Source organism: Babylonia areolata, chromosome 1 (genome assembly GCF_041734735.1).
Source record: "Babylonia areolata isolate BAREFJ2019XMU chromosome 1, ASM4173473v1, whole genome shotgun sequence".
NCBI lineage: Eukaryota > Metazoa > Mollusca > Gastropoda > Neogastropoda > Buccinidae > Babylonia > Babylonia areolata.
Window position 1 is genome coordinate 74,509,218 of NC_134876.1, and position 20,000 is coordinate 74,529,217.

General features: G+C 42.1%; 1 protein-coding gene across 1 annotated transcript in view; it reads left to right on the forward strand.

Moving 5' to 3' along the window:
• The window catches only part of LOC143293547 (solute carrier family 22 member 4-like), a 142,523-nt gene that overhangs the window by 54,996 nt on the left and 67,527 nt on the right, over positions 1-20,000 (forward strand). The gene's annotated exons all lie outside the window — the stretch shown is intronic.

Below are 20,000 nucleotides of genomic sequence, written 5' to 3' on the forward strand. Positions count from 1 at the left end.
TCTGTCTCTGTCTCTCTCTCTCTCTCTCTCTCTCTCTCTCTCTCTCGGTGTGTACGCACGTGTGTGTGTGTGTGTGTGTGTGTGTGTGTGTGTGTGTGTGTGTGTGTGCCTCTGTGTGTGTGTGTGTGTGTGTGTGTGTGTGATTCTTCTCGATAGCGTTCTCTTCAACCCGAGTTGTTTTGTTAGTTTTATTACTTCTTCTTCTCCCTCTGCTGGTGGTGGTAGTGATGATGATGATGATGATGATGATGATGAATTCACCACATAGGAATTTCTGACACCATAAATACATTCTTTTATTCCAAAATTATAACTTAACATCCTTTACATATGCTTTTCTTCTTCTTCTTTTTATACGTTCATTCTCTTTTTGAAGAAAAAATCTCTGGAGATGTGATATTACAAATTACAGTATCAACAGGGATATTGACAACTTATAAAACCCAACTAAACCGCACAGTCACAATTCTGCATGAAGACAATTTGCAGTTTTGTTGCGACGTCCCATTAGCGTTCGAGGCAAATGAGGTTCTGTTCCTTCACAACAGTTGCCAAGACAATAGAATGGTAGCATTATGCGCCACTGCATGTCCGCTGTGCACCCTGCCATTGGTCTGTTTGCCTTGACGTCCTTCGTCTTGCTGGGTACGTCTGTACAGAGACTTGCTGGAACAACACATCTCTGAAGTGTTGTGGTAAATGTAAATTATAATACAGTCTAAAATCACGAGCTTGTATTAAGACTACATATTGATCAATCAGCAGGTCACCGCGACCAAGTGGCTGTCCACATCAGAGTAAGAGAAACCATGATCTCTTTTGTTTACAGCGCTACAGCGTCTCGATGCTTGAGTCTGCACAGCAATATTGTGTCTGCGGCACTGAGCCAAACCAGACTGACATTGTAACAAGTGTGGAAAAATGGAAAACGGTTGGTCGACCGAGGTCTGGAACACACGGGCAACTTGTTCGTCCTGCAGATAATTAATCTTGCATGTGTTGCTGCCCTGCACATTCCATAATGATATAACCGCAAGACATCTCGTGGTCTTGAATTTCATGTAGCAGTATATTCGTACCCCCGTTAGCTTTCACACGGGGGTCAAACCTGTTTTGTACAGATTAGCACCGGGGTTTATGCAGACTGGCCTGGAATGATTCCTGGAGATTATATCTATATTCCAACCAGTCAGAACTGACCGCTCCCCACCTTTCAGTTGAATTTCACACACATCCATTCAGAACTGACCACTCCCCACCCTTCAATTGAACTTCACACACATCATCCAGTCAGAACTGACCGCTCCCCACCCTTCAGTTGAACACACACATCATCCAGTCAGAACTGACCACTCCCCACCCTTCAATTGAACTTCACACACATCATCCAGTCAGAACTGACCACTCCCCACCCTTCAATTGAACTTCACACACATCATCCAGTCAGAACTGACCACTCCCCATCCTTCAACTGAACTTCACACACATCATCCAGTCAGAACTGACCACTCCCCACCCTTCAGTTGAACACACACATCAACCTGTCAGAACTGACCACTCCCCACCCTTCAGTTGAACACCCACATCAACCATTCAGAACCGACCACTCCCCATCCTTCACCTGAACTCACACATCAACCAGTCAGAACTGACCACTCCCCACCCTTCACCTGAACTTCACACACATCAACCAGTCAGAACTGACCACTCCCCACCCTTCACCTGAACTTCACACACATCAACCTGTCAGAACTGACCACTCCCCACCCTTCAGTTGAACACACACATCAACCTGTCAGAACTGACCACTCCCCACCCTTCACCTGAACTTCACACACATCATCCAGTCAGAACTGACCATTCCCCACCCTTCACCTGAACTTCACACACATCAACCAGTCAGAACTGACCACTCCCCACCCTTCAGCTGAACTCACACACACACCATCCTTGCCCCTAATGTATTCATTTCAGGCCAGCTTCATTTCCAATGACATGTTGCAATGTGAAAGGAAGAAAGGAGGCGGAATGGATCAGTACAAGTGAGCCAAGAGCCACCACCACCATGTTATACTTTGGCCCTGTTGTAATGGAGGAGCTGTACCATTCTGGACAGCTTTGACGTTCAGCAAGTATCTCCCACAGCCTTCTTAAATGTTACACTTGCCCAATTCCATAACATAGAGCAGGCGTTTGTCCACAGCTTCAACCATTGTCCACAGCTTCAGCCATTGTCCACAGCTTCATCCATTGTCCACAGCTTCAACCATTGTCCACAACTTCATCCATTGTCACATTGTCCACAGCTGTAACCATTGTCCACAGCTTCAGCCATTGTCCAAAGCTTCATCCATTGTCACATTGTCCACAGCTTCAGCCATTGTCCACAGCTGTAACCATTGTCCACAGCTTCAGCCATTGTCCACAGCTGTAACCATTGTCCACAGCTTCAGCCATTGTCCACGGCTGTAACCATTCTCCACAGCTTCAGCCATTGTCCACGGCTGTAACCATTGTCCACAGCTTCAGCCATTGTCCACAGCTGTAACCATTGTCCACAGCTTCAGCCATTGTCCACAGCTGTAACCATTCTCTACAGCATTGTCCACAGCTTCAGCCATTGTCCACAACTTCATCCATTGTCACATTGTCCACAGCTGTAACCATTGTCCACAGCTTCAGCCATTGTCCACAGCTGTAACCATTCTCTACAGCTTCAGCCATTGTCCACAGCTGTAACCATTCTCTACAGCTTCAGCCATTGTCCACAGCCGACTGTTAGCCACGTCGTTGTTCACATCCTCAACGTTTGGCAGACTTCTTTGCCCACAGAATAATCGTCACAGGTTTAAAAAGTATTAAGAGAGAGAGAGAGAGAGAGAGAGAGAGAGAGAGAGAGAGAAAGGAAAGAAGAATAAGACGGGTTGACGTTGGTGATTCCGACACACTAGGAAATGATCCTTTCAATCTTTCCTTTCCAAAAATCATGTGTGCTATAGAGGTTTTTGACGTTTTCGTTTTTTTCAGTATCAAGAAGTACCCTCACATCACATCTGCGAAGTCTGAATCTTGGAAGCTGACCTAGATGCATTGACAACTATGGTTGGCGAGGCTAGTAAAAATGAATATGAACGAATAGGACTGTAATATTTTCTTGAAGTTATTTGTCCTGCTTTATGCAGACGACACTGTAGTTTTCTCGTGGACAGCTACAGGTTTACAGAAGTGCCTTACTGCTATGAGACAGTGAAAATAAAAGCTGAATGCTCAAAAATGTAAATCGTGATCTTTTCCAAGAGCAGATAAAGAATATTTCCTGTTTTTTTTTGTATCGGTGAGGACAAAATTGAGGTTGTCGGTGACTTTCAGAACTTGGGACTGAAACTAAATTACAATGATAAAATGCATGTAGCCCAACAAGATTGATGCGACCGTGCTTCGAGAGTCAGTTTACATTTCTGAAGAGAACGAACCAGCTAAAACTTCTTGTCGATCTAGTTATTGATCTCTTTAATAAAACATTCTCCATGTACTGACTACGGTTGTGACGTATGTGATATCGTGACAAAATTGCAACTGAAATTTTACAAATTAGATCTGAAACTTCACACACATCATCCAGTCAGAACTGACCATTCCCCACCCTTCACCTGAACTTCACACACATCAACCAGTTAAAACTGACAGTCCACTCTAGCTTTTATGGTATTTGGTGAAACTGGTAGGTTTCCTGTGTCTGTCTTTTTGAAAAACCATAATTCTGGCGTTTTGGTTTAAGCTTGTCACAAACCAAAGAACTTCAAAGCTCTTCAAAGACAAATTTCTCTTCAATTTATACATCTGAACAAAAACCTGAAATGTGTTCATACAATTTTGAATAGAATCGTATTAAGCAATTTCGGTTGAACCAACCAATGCTCATTCCTCGTGGTTTACAGAGAAAATTAAGCGCAGTTTAAAAGATCAGTTTTTGCAGGATTGGTATAGACATGTAGATAAAAATTCTATGTATATAAAATATTATTACAGGATGTTTAAGCCAAACTTTGGTCAAGATGCATATCTTACAGTGTTACGAAATAGTTGTGTAATTGAATTAGCAAAGTTTATAACAGCCAACAATGCACTGCCTGTTGATAAACTGCGTTTAGACAATTTACCCAGAAATAAAAGAATTTGTGATAAATGGTGTTGCTGTTGGGTTTCATTAATTGTTCCTGTGTCCCTTTTTTGATAGCACCTGAAAAAATGTTTACCAGCATATTATAGAACCCGACCAATCTCAATTAAATCCCACTTTTTGGTAGATATTGGAACACAGTCTTAACCTCAGCTCCGATATCACAAGGTCCATGATCGGCCTACATGTTCAGATTGCCGCACACATCAGACAGCGGTTGTAGACCTCTTCTAGGTTTTATTTCTACTTCATTTCCGCCAACAAAACATCGCCCTTTCAAAAAGCTCATACGTCCGTTCACAGCAGAAATATATTATTCCGAAGACTGATGCAAACTGCTGCTCATTTACTTCTTCCTTTTTCTTCGGAGACACTTGAAAGACCAGAAAGCTTCAAACTTTCATCCGCATAGTCAGTCGTGTCCGACTATGACCATCAGAACAGCAGAGAGGAGGCAACTGCTGTTCCGACTATTTGGGCTTGAATTTGATTATAGTGGAGAGTGTCTTGCCCAAGTTACATCCCCACTCTCTTGGCCAAGAGGGTTTTAGGACAGTCGGCGTTGGCCGGTATGACCACACTAAAGGACCGCCGTGATACATGTGGCTGCCACGTGGCAACCAGCAATGCTGCTCTTCAGAAAATGAATGTGAAAATGTCCCCTTTTTTCTCTGCCCTCTGCCTTGCCTCTTTCTCCGCCCTTTCTCCTCTATTTTCTTCCTCTTATGTTACCTCCCCTCCTACTCCTACAAATCTTTTCTCTCTCATCTTAACATCAAGTAGGAATGTTCTCAAGGAGAATTTGATACGTATCCAGCAAAAAGTCAGGCGCGAGTCAGAGGCGATTTTTGCGTAAGATAAGTCGAGTATTACACAAACAGTTATACTCAGTTATATTCGGTTTCGCAAACATGATAGGTTTTGGGGTTAACGTATATAAACGAGTTTTATCGGAATATGATAAACAAAAAATCCCATTTCTACTCCTGTTTCACTCGAAGCATCTGCTTCCACTCCACTCCACACTTTCCACTTCTCTCTCTTTTTGAGAGCTGGCTGAGAGTGCTTGTGGCTTATTTTCATTGGCGAAGTTAAGTGACTGATGTTCAGAGCCGGTTTATCTATTCTTATTCTTCTTTTGCTGCTGCTCAAGCTTTGATAACGGTAGACATTGCACCACTCACCAGCGCATGCTCTGAACTCGTAACTCCTGATCCTTACAGACAAGTGAACAAAACAAACAACCGAACAGTAACAACTGAACAAAAACAAACGACTGAACAATAACAGATGTGGCCTGTGTTCCGTGCAAGCACAGTGCATCTTATGTCCCTCCGTCTACTGATAACCCCCCTTCCCTCCCTGCCCTTCATCACCCTCCACCCTCCTGTCTCGGTCCTATATCCTGCGTAATTCCCGCTCTCTCCTGCCCTTCCGCCCTCCTAGCCCCTTTCCCCTCCCCCCTCCCTCCACTGCCCCTCATACCTACCCCTGCTCTTCGCCCTCAACGACCTTTTCGTCTAAGCGTCTAAAGTGTATGTACCACCCAAAACAAAAATGACAGGCAGAACAATGCTCTGCTGGCCCACAAAGTTTGAAGCTCCCAAGAGATACCCTTGCTTTTATTTTATCTAATCTATTTATCTACTTATTTGTTTATGTATTCATTCTTTGGACAGTTTGTTTTTTGTTTGTCTGTTCGTTTGTTTGTATATTTTCCTATCATAAGGCAGGAATGTGGTTCCGTTTATACCCCTTTTTTGTACTACTGGAATGGAGAGAGAGGGGAGAGAGAGAGGTGGGGTGGGTGGGTGCGGGGGTCTCGAGATGAGAGACTGTTTATTGTACATGTGCTTTGGGCCATGATAGAAACATGATAAGTGAAAGGGATAAAGGAGGAAATATGTGCACGTGAAGCACACAAAGACTCACAAAGACATTACCCTATTGGCAAGGAGGATACACACAGAGATGATAAATTCTAATGTGTTAACATAAAAAGAATAATTTTGATACTTTCACACCACGCTGTCTTAACACAACGTTTATGTGTTTTTCAACTACAGTTTTCTTTCGGGGAAGATATTTTAAAGAAGAGCATTACAAATAATGGCTTAGGCTGTTCATGGCGTATTCGTGTTCGTGTTTTCTTTTCTTTTTCTTTCTTTTTTTTCTAAATTTGATTATTAATGCAAGTTACAGGAGCAAGGTGGCAAGTTATCAGGAGGAAGGTGGCAGAATGGTTAAGACGCTCAGCTGCCAATATAGAAAGTCCGCGAGGGTGTGGGTTCGAATCCCGCTCTCGCCCTTTCTCCCAAGTTTGATTGGAAAATCACACTGAGCGACTAGTCTTTCGGATGAGACGATAAACCGTGGTCCCATGTGCAGTACGCACTTGACGCACGGGAAAAGAACCCATGGCAGCGAGAGTGTTGTCCTCTCGCAAAATCATGTAAAAAGAAATCCACTCTGATAGATACACAAATATATATAAGCATGCACTCAAGGCCTGACAAACGCGTTGGGTTATGCTGCTGTCAGGCATCTGCCTAGCAGATGTGGTGTAGCGTATATGAATTTGTCCGAACACAGTGGCGCTTCCTTGAGAAACTGAAACTGCAATTTATCTCAATCCTGGACAATTTGACACGAAATGCGCTTCATCCTTTGTTGAGTTTCAGTTTCAGTTCCAAGGTGTCGGAGCGTGCACACTGATCCATATACGCTACACCATAATCATATGTTGTTAAAAAGGGAGCACCTTTACTTGTGTCTTTACACTTGGATAAACCATGTTTGACTCGTCACAGTGATAGTGTTGAACAAAAGCATCAGAAACCCTCAATCAAAATCGATACCAAATCCGGAAGACTATGAAAGTTATCTATTATTCTACGTTCATTCAATCTGTCACTGTTTTCGTCATGGGGGAATTCAGCAGTTGTTTGAGAGAGAGAGAGAGAGAGAGAGAGAGAGAGAGAGAGAGAGAGAGTATTCAGTAGGGGATGTACATGAATATAACAGAAACGTATTCTAGATATTACGTTACAGACAGACAGACAGACAGACAGAGAAGGATGGAGAGAGGAAATGGGGTTGTTTGTTTATTTGATTTCTGGTTTTCATTGTTTCTCAGCTTTTGGAGCGACGGCTCTATGAGATTTATCAGCCCTCAGAAGCTATTGATTGCTTCATCTTTCAATTCTGTCTCACTCGTTATAAGTTCTACTCCACCTCTCTTTCTTTATATATATATATATATATATATATATATATATATATATATATATACATATATATATATATTCATATCTCTCTATATATACTTATCTATGCATGTATATCTCTATCTATCGCTCATAATATTATGTGTACATATACACGAGTGTGGAGTTAGATGAGGAAGAGGGAGAGATTCCTATCAAGCCAGTTAAAATGATATAGAGATATAACTGACGAAATTAAAACAGGAACAAATAATGAGATAAGCAAGCAAAGTAGAAAAGAAGATGAGAAAGAGAGAAAGAGATAGAGAAAAGACGAAACTAAAGAAGGAATGAACGAAAGAACATTAAAAACTAAAGAAAAAGAAAAAAAACGAAGAAAATAAGAAAGAAAAAAAAAAGAAGGGATGTGTAAAAGAACATCATAAAGTAAAGAGTAAAGAAAAGAAAGAGACCAAGAAAAAAAAAGGAATTTAGAAAACTCCAGAAACTAAAGAGACAGAAAGACAAGGAAGGCAGAAACAACTGACAGAACGGAACGAGAGAACACACAAAACAGATAAAGAAAGAAAGAATGAAAGAAAGAAGGACAGAAAACCAACAGAAAGTGATAAAGTGAAGGCTACAGCATCGTGTTCCTTCCACATGTTAAGACATCGTCGTTATCTAAGATTATGGCTTGTCTTGGTGTGCTTTGGAGAACACCGGGTGGAAGAAATAAAGAAAGAAAGATAGAAAGAAACGAATGAATATATATATATATATATATATATATATATATATATATATATATATATATATATATATATATATATATATGTATGTATGTATGTATAAAGAAAAATAACGTGCAACATAAAATTCGATTTCTGCTGCCTCCCGTGAAACTTTACAAAACAAACAAATAAAATCGATAAAAAGAGGGGATGAGATGTGTGTGTGTGTGTGTGTGGGGGGGGGGGGGGGGGGGTTAAAGAGAGAAGTGAAGATGTGTTAGAGAAAAGAAGAGAGAGACAGACAAGACAGAGAGAAAGACATAGAGAGACAAAGACACAGAGAGAGACAGAGACAGAGAGAGACACAGAGAGAGACAGAGACAGAAAGAAAACATTCCACGCAGTCAGTATTTCCTCTGCACTACTTTATTAGTAGAATTGTTGCTGATGATTATGATGGCACAGACGACGACGACGACAACGATGATGACAATGATGATGATGGTGATGATGGTAATGGTGATTGTGATGATGATGATGATGATGATTAGAAACCTTGTCTGCCCGATTTATTAGTTGTATGAGACATGGAAATAAATTGTCATTATTGATGATTTTTAACAATTATTCCTGCTCCTGCTCCTGCTCCTCCTCCTCCTCCTCCTCATCATCATCTTCTTCTTCTTCTGCGTTATCAGTATTTGTGTGTATTTCTTTTTCCTAAAAGGAGATGGAGATGGTGGTGGGGATGAAAATTGGAAGGACCGGTTGAACAGAACGGAAGAAGACTTCTTAAACAACCTTACTAATTCCCATTCGGAATGACACGATGTTGTTGGCTGCAACAACAGGAGTTCAAAAAAGGATTTTTGTGGTTACGGTTGTTGGTGTTGTCTTCGTTTTTGTTTTGTTTTGTTTTTAATGAACTTTTTTTTTAATAATTTAACATTTACATTGTACACGTACATACTTTCAAACTATCAAAACGAACAGAAAACATGATTTGAACATTTAAGCAACAGGTATATACAAACACATTATCATCATCATCCACATCAAGAACATAAGTGTTTCACAGTGAAGTGAGCTTACACTTCTCATCCCTTGACCCTATTTTCCATTTCTCTCTCATGCTTCTCAACCATTCATCCGTTGCCCCCACCCCCACCCCCACCCCCCTTACACACACGCACACATAACCCCCCCCCCACACACACACACACACACACACACCACAGTAAGTGGATCCCCCTATTATCTGAGTCTCACCATTTCATTGCTTAATTTATTCAAACAGATGTTCACAAAAAATGAAGATGAAAAGGGAAAAAAAAGAGAAGTATATCTTACTGCACTCAGTCAAGGGCCTCAATGGTAGGAAAGCACACACTGGAGTAAAAGACATATTATCAAAGCCTTCGTGGCAGCATCAGCAAGGGAGCAGGTAAGGATAGATTTGTACACAACAAAGACAATAGTGGACAAAGAGAGGGAGGAAAAAAAGGGGGGGGGGGTTGATTAATGATAGGAAAGTAGATGTGTAAGCAATCCTCAAACTGTCTTCTTGAAGTGATAATATTTGCGAAGAACTGACTAAGCGCGTTGGGTTACGCTGCTGGTCAGGCATCTGCTTGGCAGATGTGGTGTAGCGTATATGGATTTGTCCGAACGCAGTGACGCCTCCTTGAGCTACTGAAACTGAAACTGTTCGTCTTTTTTTTTCTCAGAAGAGCAATAAAAGCTTGTTTAACTGGCTGGACATTTTACAATTTGCATCTGTAGATATAGCATTTAGCCAAAAGTGGAATCAGATCCATCACTTTATCTGTCTGCAAACTATCTTTTATACAAAAAAAAAAATCAACAAAAAAACAACCACCAAGTTCCTTAGCTATCTCAAAAGTTTTCACAATGCGAGCATCTCTCCCTCAAGATCTGCTGCAACCCTGTCTAAAACTCTTTAACAACATTACAGTCGTACAACATAATTGTGAGCAATTGACTGCTCATCTTGCTCACAAAAATTACAAATAGGAGAGGTGTTGTCTTTGTTATTGTTGTTGTTGCTGTTGACTGCTTGTTAATTTACTTGTGTGGGCAGTAGTAGGCAGTGTCCATGTAGGAACGAAAGATACTGGACCTTGTTTGGTGTTGCCGATGTTGAAGAGGAAAGTGGCAGGTTAGTGAAGACGCTTATTGAACAGTGTGGGTAGCACGCTTATCTGCCATTGTCAATGAGTGTCTCGGCTGGAATATCGGTCTTGCCTTTCCCCCCAAGTTTGACTTGGAAATCAAAATGAGCGTTATAGTCATTCGGATGAAGTGATAAATCGAGGTCCCGTATGCAGCACGCACTTGGTGCATTGTAAAAGAACCCATGGCAACATCAGTGTTGTCCTTTGGCAGAAATTTTGTAGAAGAAATCATTTCTAATAAGTACACACATGCATAAAATGTATGCATGCACTCAAGGCCTGATTAGGACGTTGTGTTATGCAGTTGGTCAGATATCTGTATAATAAATGTGATGTAGCCTATATGAGTTTGTCCTAATGCAGTGACGCCTCCTTGAGAAACCGGAACTGTTATTGGTATAGGACTGGAAAAAAAAAAACACCAAAAAACAATTAGGTCAAATTTAATCGGGATAAGAAGCCACAGTGCTGGGTTTGTCTTCGCTTCCACAAAAGAACGCAACACGGTTTCATCCATCTGAAAGACGTGCAGCAGAACAAAGTAAAAAGTGATATTATTTTTTTCTGTAGTATAACAGACGCTTCTGTTCATTTTCATGACAGAGAGAGTGCAGTGTTGGCCTAGAGGTAACGATTCCGCCTAGGAAGCGAGAGAATCTGAGCGCACTGGTTCGAGTCACACCGGCAGTCGCCAGTATTTTCTCCCACTCCACTAGACCTTGAGTGGTGGTCTGGACGCTAGTCATTCAGATGAGACGATAAACCGAGGTCCCGTGTGTAGCATGCATTTAGCGCACGTAAAATAAGCCGCGGCAACAAAAGAGTTGTTCCTGGCAAATTTCTATAGAAAAATCCTCTTCGATAGGTAAACAAATAAAACTGCAGGCAGAATGAATGAAAAAAAAGGCGCTGTCAATCTGTTGTGACAAAAAGAGTAATACAATAAAGAGAGAGAGAGAGAGAGAGAGAGAGAGAGAGAGAGAGAGAGAGAGAGAGAGAAGTGTGGCTGGATGTGGAGGGACGATGTCTGTTTGTTCCATTTGTTTGGGAAGAATGAAGCGAAAGGCCTGTGTTATTGATGTCTGTGTATATCAGCTTTTACGTTGACACCCGTTCGTGATTGTAAAATGGAATCTAAAAATATAATAAAAACTTTTAATGAAGTTCTTCTGGGAATAAAAATGCTCTAGCGTGGCATTCACCTCATGTGGTTCCATCGAGGGATTCCCTCGATCAGTTAGACTGGGTGGCAAGAGATGAGACCTGGAGATGGGGCCTGGAGATACGACCTGGAGATATGACTTGGAGATCAGACGGATAACACGGTATTGTGAAGGCCAGTTTGATGGCGTCTGGCCCCGGGTAGAACTGGAACACAGAGATGGGACCTTGCTGTTGATGGTGTCTGGCCCTGTACGGAACTCCATCGTTACCATAACCTCTACTCTGTAGCAATTGTCTGCATCTGACGCACCGTGTCAAGAATGCTTTAGATGTAGTTCTTAGTATACTCTCTCTCTCTCTCTCTCTCTCTCTCTCTATATATATATATATATATATATATATATATATATATATATATATAAGAAGTTCGGTTAGAACGTCCGAAATTATTTATCTTGAGTATATTTTGGACTTTTAAGAATAGACACACATCAGAGTCAATGAGGCATTATCGGGCGTATGTCATTGATCAAATACTTTCTATAGAGCTGTCCATGTTTTATCAAATGTGATCATTATTTTAGCAAAGTAGACACGCTATAGTGGCGGGAAGATTGTGTCGGGTCTTTATCATTGACCTTTATCAAAGACAGACAATCCCAGATTGCTTCAACAGACACGCTTCGTAGATTGTTGCCAACTTTGATTTATTGCAAACGTTTTTTCCTGAACTTTCACTTTATAAACTCTTTACAGTCTCCAGCATCAAACATGACTTTTCTTGTACGTATCTTTGAAGCCCAAAGACAAGCGCTTATGCGATTGCAGGATGGTGCAGATGGATCATGCTGTATGGTGTATGTTTCCCTTACAGCTGCATGGAGTAGACAGCAGATGTCCTCAGACTTTGCTGCAGCTTTTCTGGTCAGTGCAAGGAAGTGGACCATGTGTGAGACGTCAGCTTGACTGCGCGTGTGCTGAATGTCTTCCTACTTGGCGTTTGCCGTTAGGTCTTCTTTGAACTGTTATAAGTTGGTCTCGACGTTGTCTTTGGACTGTTATAAGTTGGTCTTGACGTTGTCTTTGAACTGCAAAATGTTGGTATTGATGTTGCCTTTTGAACTGTTATATATATGTTTTACCCTCCATTCATCCACATCTCCCACCCCTTCTAACCGATAATACTCAGATGTATTCATAAATACTTTAACAAAATGTCTTCAATCACCGATATGTGTGACGGGACATTAAACAAAATTCCTCCATGTTGGTCTTGACGTTGTCTTTGAACTGCAAAATGTTAGTCTTGACGTTGTCTTTGAACTGTTATATGTTGGTCTTGACGTTGTCTTTGAACTGCAAAATGTTAGTCTTGACGTTGTCTTTGAACTGTTATATGTTGGTCTTGAATTTGTCTTTGAACTGTTATACGTTGGTCTTGACGTTGTCTTTGAACTGTTATAAGTTGGTCTTGACGTTGTCTTTGGACTGTTATAAGTTGGTCTTGACCTTGTCTTTGAACTGTTATATGTTAGTCTTGACGTTGTCTTTGAACTGTTATACGTTGGCCTTAACATTGTCTTTAACTGTTATATTTTGGTCTTGACGTTGTCTTTGAACTGTTATAAGTTGGTCTTGACGTTGTCTTTGAACTGTTATAAGTTGGTCTTGACGTTGTCTTTGGACTGTTATAAGTTGGTCTTAACGTTGTCTTTGAACTGTTATAAGTTGGTCTTGACGTTGTCTTTGAACTGTTATAAGTTGGTCTTGACGTTGGCTTTGAACTGTTATAAGTTGGTCTTGACGTTGGCTTTGAACTGTTATAAGTTGGTCTTGACGTTGTCTTTGGACTGCAAAATGTTGGTATTGACGTTGTCTTTCAACTGTTATAAGTTGGTCTTGACGTTGTCTTTGGACTGCAAAATGTTGGTATTGACGTTGTCTTTCAACTGTTATATGTTGGTCTTGAAGCTGTCTTTGAACTGCAAAATGTTGGTATTGACGTTGTCTTTCAACTGTTATATGTTGGTCTTGAAGCTGTCTTTGAACTGCAAAATGTTGGTATTGATGTTGTCTTTTGAACTGTTATATGTTGGTCTTGACGTTGTCTTTGAACTGTTATAAGTTGGTCTTGACGTTGTCTTTGAACTGTTATAAGTTGGTCTTGACGTTGTCTTTGAACTGTTATAAGTTGGTCTTGAAGTTGTCTTTGAACTGCAAAATGTTGGTCTTGACGTTGTCTTTGAACTGTTGTTGGCCTTGACGTTGTCTTTGAACTGTTATAAGTTGGTCTTGACGTTGTCTTTGAACTGTTATAAGTTGGTCTTGACGTTGTCTTTGAACTGTAAAATGTTGGTATTGATGTTGTCTTTGAACTGTTATATGTTGGTCTTGACGTTGTCTTTGAACTGTTGTTGGCCTTGACGTTGTCTTTGAGCTGCTATAGGTTGGTATTGGTGTTGTCTTTGAGCAGTTATTCACTGATCTTGAGGTTGTCTTTGAGCTGTTATCCTGAGACCCGTATCGTGGTTGGCATACACTTACTGTCCATGCAGCAGTTGCCTTGGATTCGGGATTCCTCTTTCACCCATGCGACTTGCAATGGCCATTCCTTGAAAATAATTTGTGAACGATTGATTTGGAATGGTATTTGTGGTGGGCCTTGGAGGGGGGACTGGGGGGGGGGGGTGCAGTCGTCGGTGATCAGTGCCTCAGTGATTTATTTATTCAAATATCTTTACATTTGCAGCAAGACGTTTGTGGTTAAAAAGCAAACCACCACCACCCAGGCTGTATGCAATATTGATGTCATTCAAGATCTTGGTGAGCATCCAAAGACACATGGCAAAGACCTGATATAACGGAGCTGAATAAAAAAAAAAAGAAATGGAAGGGTGTGGATGGTATTCAATGGAAGGGCAGTACGGTGACAAGGAAAGGGAAGAGAGTGGGAGGAAGAGAAAGGAAGGGGGTAAGGAGGCATCTTGTCACAGGTCTGTGGTGGGTCATCTTTTATTGTTCCCCTCGGGCACTATCCGGCTTTCACTCCTGACTGCAGTTTGGGCAACCATCACCACCACCACTAAACCCTCCACATGCCGCCATTCCTTCCGCTCCTCTCCTCTCTTCCTGTAGGTCATCCCCGGGGCAGTTGAGCTGAGTGTAGACAGCTTTCAGTACCAGGATGGCTTTCTCCTATATTCGTCGTGAACTCTCACCAAACCTAGCTTTTCTTAGAACGTCAAGGCGTCATCGAAAGTCGTGGTTTTGGAAATGCACAGGACAGAAAGAGGCACAGACACAGACACACACACAGACACACACACACACACACACACACACACACACACACACACACACACACGCCACAACATATGTTATGGCCTGACTGCGCGCTTGCCTCACATACGTCAAGCAAACAGCGCGAGAAGGAGGACTTGTAGGGTAGGTGGGGGGGAGGCGAGGAGGAGGACGATGAGGAAATGAAGGCAATCAAACTCGTAAAGGGAATCTGCCTCAGCGCTTATGCTTTTCTAGTGGTTTGCCCGCATCATAGAAACAGAGACATAGACAAGGGTAATATATACCCAGAAAAAAAAACACTACCTGCATTCGCTAGTCTCACGTGTAGTTTACACACAAGCCAAAGGCACATTTAGATGGACAAGCCAGACACAGAGAGACAAACAGGATTTGAGAAATATTCAAATCAGAGAGGACATGCTGAGGGGAATGTGAGGGAGGGTTGTGCAACATCAGGTCACACACACACACACACACACACACACACACACACACGCACACACACACACACACACACACACACACACACACACACACACACACACACACACACACACACACACACACACACACACACACACACACACACAAACACAGACACACACACAAACACACACGCATGCACGCACACACACACGAATCAAAGAATAACTCTGTACTTACCCCACCCCGCCCAACCGTAAAAACATCACATAAAAAAACAACAAAAAAACAAACAAAAAAACAAACACAGCCATACTAAGAAAAAAAAAATCAGACTCTTGAACCTCCTTCTTTCCTGTCTCCTTCAAATCTTCCCACCCAAAGACAAACAGACAGACAGAGACACAGACAGAGACAGAGCGAGAAACAATAGCGAGAAACATTATCAAAAAAACAAACGAAAGAATGAACACAAAGAAACACTGAAAAGTGGCGATAGTTGATTTAGCCCCAACAGGCTAGTTGCCCGTACTCCCTGAAATCGATAGTATCGCTCTCTCCCTCCGTCCCTCCCTCCCTCCCTCCCTCCCTCCCTCCTTGGGACCCAAAGCACGGTCAGCAAAAATATAACATGCCAACAAAGGCACGCAGAGGGATAATTTGTGTGGACACAATAAACTCAAAGCGACAGCCAGCTCCATTTGCTTCCAGTCACAAGAGAATGCGTACATTTACATCCGAGAGGAGAGAGAGAGAGAGGAGAGAGAGAGACAGAGAGAGAGAGAGAGATAGGAGAGAGAGAGAGAGAGAGAGAGAGAGAGAGACAGAGAGAATGTGTGTGTGTTGTTGTTGTTATTGTCTTCATTTTAACGTCTTTCCACTTGAAGTGATATTAGTGTGTGTGTGTGTGTGTGTGTGTGTGTGTGTGTGTGTGTGTGTGTGTGTGTGTGTGTGTGTGTGTGTGTGTTTGTGCGTGTGTGAGGATAAAGGGAACGTAGGCACTGACCCGTGGAATAAACTGACAGGGTATGCTCTGTTCGTTCGGGATGGCTGTGCTGTATCATTGTCAGGTAGAAACGTTGGTGGAAAATGCAAGGGTCGGTTAATTGATGTTAACGGTTATGATGATAGGGAGGACTCTGACGATGGTGACGTCAACTGTGACATGACAGTTTATCATGTGATGACAATGGAAGCACGATGTAGCGTAGGATACCAAAATACGTTGTGCAGTACAAAAAAAAGGAGAATACAAGAAAAAAAATGCAGTACATCACAGTGAAAAACCATGCAGCACAACACATTACACTAAACTACTAAACAGCACATTACTATACAGTACCTGACTAAGCGCGTTGGGTTACGCTGCTGGTCAGGCATCTGCTTGGCAGATGTGGTGTATCGCATATGGATTTGACCGAACACAGTGACGCCTCCTTGGGCTACTGATACTGATACTGAATGAAGCAGCACTTGCATAACACAGAACTAAGCGGTACGCTTCGTTTTTTCACACTAAATGCAATGCAGTTCAACAGACACGGAGGCTAGCTAAATTTCTATCAACACTTTCTTTTTTTATTTTGACTTTAGACATGTGGAAATAAACTTCACAATGGCATTCTCCCAATAACACACTGTGCGCAGAGGTGATTTCACAGGGGCAGTTTTCCTCCAGCCGACATTGATTGAAGCCTTGTCCAGACGTGTTTGCTGTTGGTATTTTCACACTCCTTTTGTTACTAAGGAAACGGTATCGCTGTCTCTTGTTCTCGACTGATAGTGAAGATGGTTCGATGAAAGGCGGATATATAGGTCTCTCATTGTTTATTACCTAAACGCTGTTTAAGTTTCTAATTTTTGATGTCTCGACTAAGGAGAAAAATAGTAATTTCTGCGGAACAGCTTCAGTTTCTAGTATGCATCAAAGCGCGCAGATTGATCCATGAACGTGTCACCACACTTGTTTAAAAAAAAAAGGAGCACAGATTATCAGGCCTCCACAGCCTCCTATAGCTTTACATAAGACGTTGATATCAAATAAAATAAAAACAAGAAACAAAAACAAAAACAAAAAACAACAACATAACAACTAAGTAAATATATGGAAATGAGACAAACATAAAAAGAAACATACAAGGCAAATGATTGAAATGCCATCGTGGAACATAATGTGGATATACGCGCTTCCCATCTTTTGGTAGGACACGAGACGATATACAGAGGGCTTATCTTCCTACTGATGTGTTTTATCTTATACCTTTTATTTTTTGGTTTTCAAATCATATGATATGGTGATATGAGTATTTATAGAGAGACTATTCGCTTATCAAAGATCAAATCATTTGATATTATGATGTTTAAATCATTTGATATTATGACTCATTTATTGCAATGTCGTGGCCTGCGCTACTGGGTAAAAGTATTCCCGTGGGAATGGCTGGGAAAGACCATATCAACATCAATAATCTTACCAGGTCGCGTGCCATCAGACATTATAGTCCCTGAAGAAATGCCATCGTTAAGGAATACACAGATACACAGACACACAAACACATACACACGCACACAAGCACGCACGCAGAAACACACACACACACACACGCGCTTACAGACACACACAGACACACACACACACACGCTTACAGACACACAGACACACACACACAGACACACACACACACACACACACACACATACAGACAGACACACACACACAGACATAGACAGACACACAGAAACACCATACACACACACACACACACACACACACACACACACACACACACACACACACACACACACACACACACACACACACACACACTTACTTACGAACGCATGCGCTCAAAAGCCGAAACAGTGAGATTACACGGACTCGTTTTGCTTAGACACGTGAGCCAAAACGGGGGGAAGATGTGTCAAATCATGTTATTTATTTAACCCAATGGCCCTGTATACCACCCTCTGTCTTACATAAACAAACAGAATATATATAAAATAGGTCCTGTCTGAAGGCGAGCCTTCAGCAACATAGCAACATGTCAAGAACAATTCTATTGTTATAACCTAAAACCAACAAGTAACATGTCAAGAATAATTCCCTTGTTATAAACTAAACCCAACAAGAACAGACACTGGTGTGGAAGGCTATCATTGTATTTGTAACATAAAGAAAATTTTGCAGCGAATGATTATATATATATATATATATATATATATATATATATGGGCGGGGAGGGGGGCAGTGTCTGTGTCTGTGTCTCTGTGTGTGTCCGATACAAAACAGAAAAAAGACCAGCTCATACAACAAGGGTTATTGCATTCGATTCACGCGACTTGGAATGCCACAAACCAATGCTGTCTGACGTAAGAGCAAATAATGACGATGATCAAATATTGAGACCCATATTGGTGAAGCACTGATCTCAGATCATATATGGGGAGAGAGTTCGTGCTCCTGTCTGCTCTGTATTTGTCGTGGAATTATGACATTCCGTAGGTGCAGTAACACACACCACCACCAACACACACACACACACACACACACACACACACACACACACACGCACTGCTTTTATAGCAGGGAAGATACTTTTCAGAACCATCCTGGAAAGATTCATCCCTATGGTTGCCGAGGAAGACCTGTCACGAAACAGCAGACATGATCTTCGTCTTGCGTCAAATACAAAAGGAATGCAGGGACCAAAACACGGGCTATGTTCAGCATTTATTGATCTGACCAAAGCCTTCGATACGGTTAGCCGAAACGGGTTCTGTGAGATTCTGTCAAGACTGAGAGGTCCACCAAATCTCCTTGCCATGCTGCAGCAGCTCTACGAAGGCCAGCTGGGGCAGGCAAGTGAAACAGCAACGTGCTGTATGATCCATTTCCGATTGACAGTGGGGTCAAACAAGGCTGCTTCCTTGCTCAAACATTCTTTGCAATATTCTTTAACTTAATGCTCAGAGATAATGGAGAGGATCCCTTAAAAGGGATCTACATCCGGACCGATGGAAGCGTCTTCAATCTGCGGAGACTTATGGCCCGCAAAGAGACACCGGGAGAGCTGATTCTGGAACTGCTCTTTGCAGATGAATCTTTCCAGGTAGTCTTCAGTCGCTTTGCTATCACAACAAAGGCCTTTGGCCTCACAGTCAGCATGAAGAAAACGCCGGCCTTCCTTCAGAAACCAACACACGGTTCCTACAGTCTTCCACACATTAGCACTGATGGATTAACTGAGCACTTCACTTTCCTTGGGAGTGTCAGTGCATCTAATGATGTCGAAAACCACCTCCCCAAAGCCAGTAGCTCATTTGACCGTCTGCAGAAACGAAGCTGGAACAACCCCTGCCTGCCCTTGTTAACAAAACTCCTTGTGTACAGAGCTGTAGGTCTTACGAGACGAGAGTATCCTCCACGGATAAGAAGCCTGAGTTTTGTACCGAAAACAAGTGCAGCTTCTGGATCGCGTTCACCAACGATGCCTTCGTACCATTTTGAGCATCAAATGGCAAAACTTTGTGACAGACGTCAAAGTCCTGGGGTTAGCCCACACCATCAGCTTTGAGGTTATGATACTGATCAGACAACTTCGATGGGCGGGACATCTATCATGCACGGAGGACGCACGAATACCCAAAGCCGTTTTCTACGGTGTGTTTTGCCAGGGCAAACGTAACAGAGGAGATCCACGAAAACGGTGCAATGTCCAGCTGAAGAAACAGCTTAATGCAACCGGCATCCCAGAAAAGGGCTGGGAAAACATAGCCAGAGACACAGGCAGCTGGA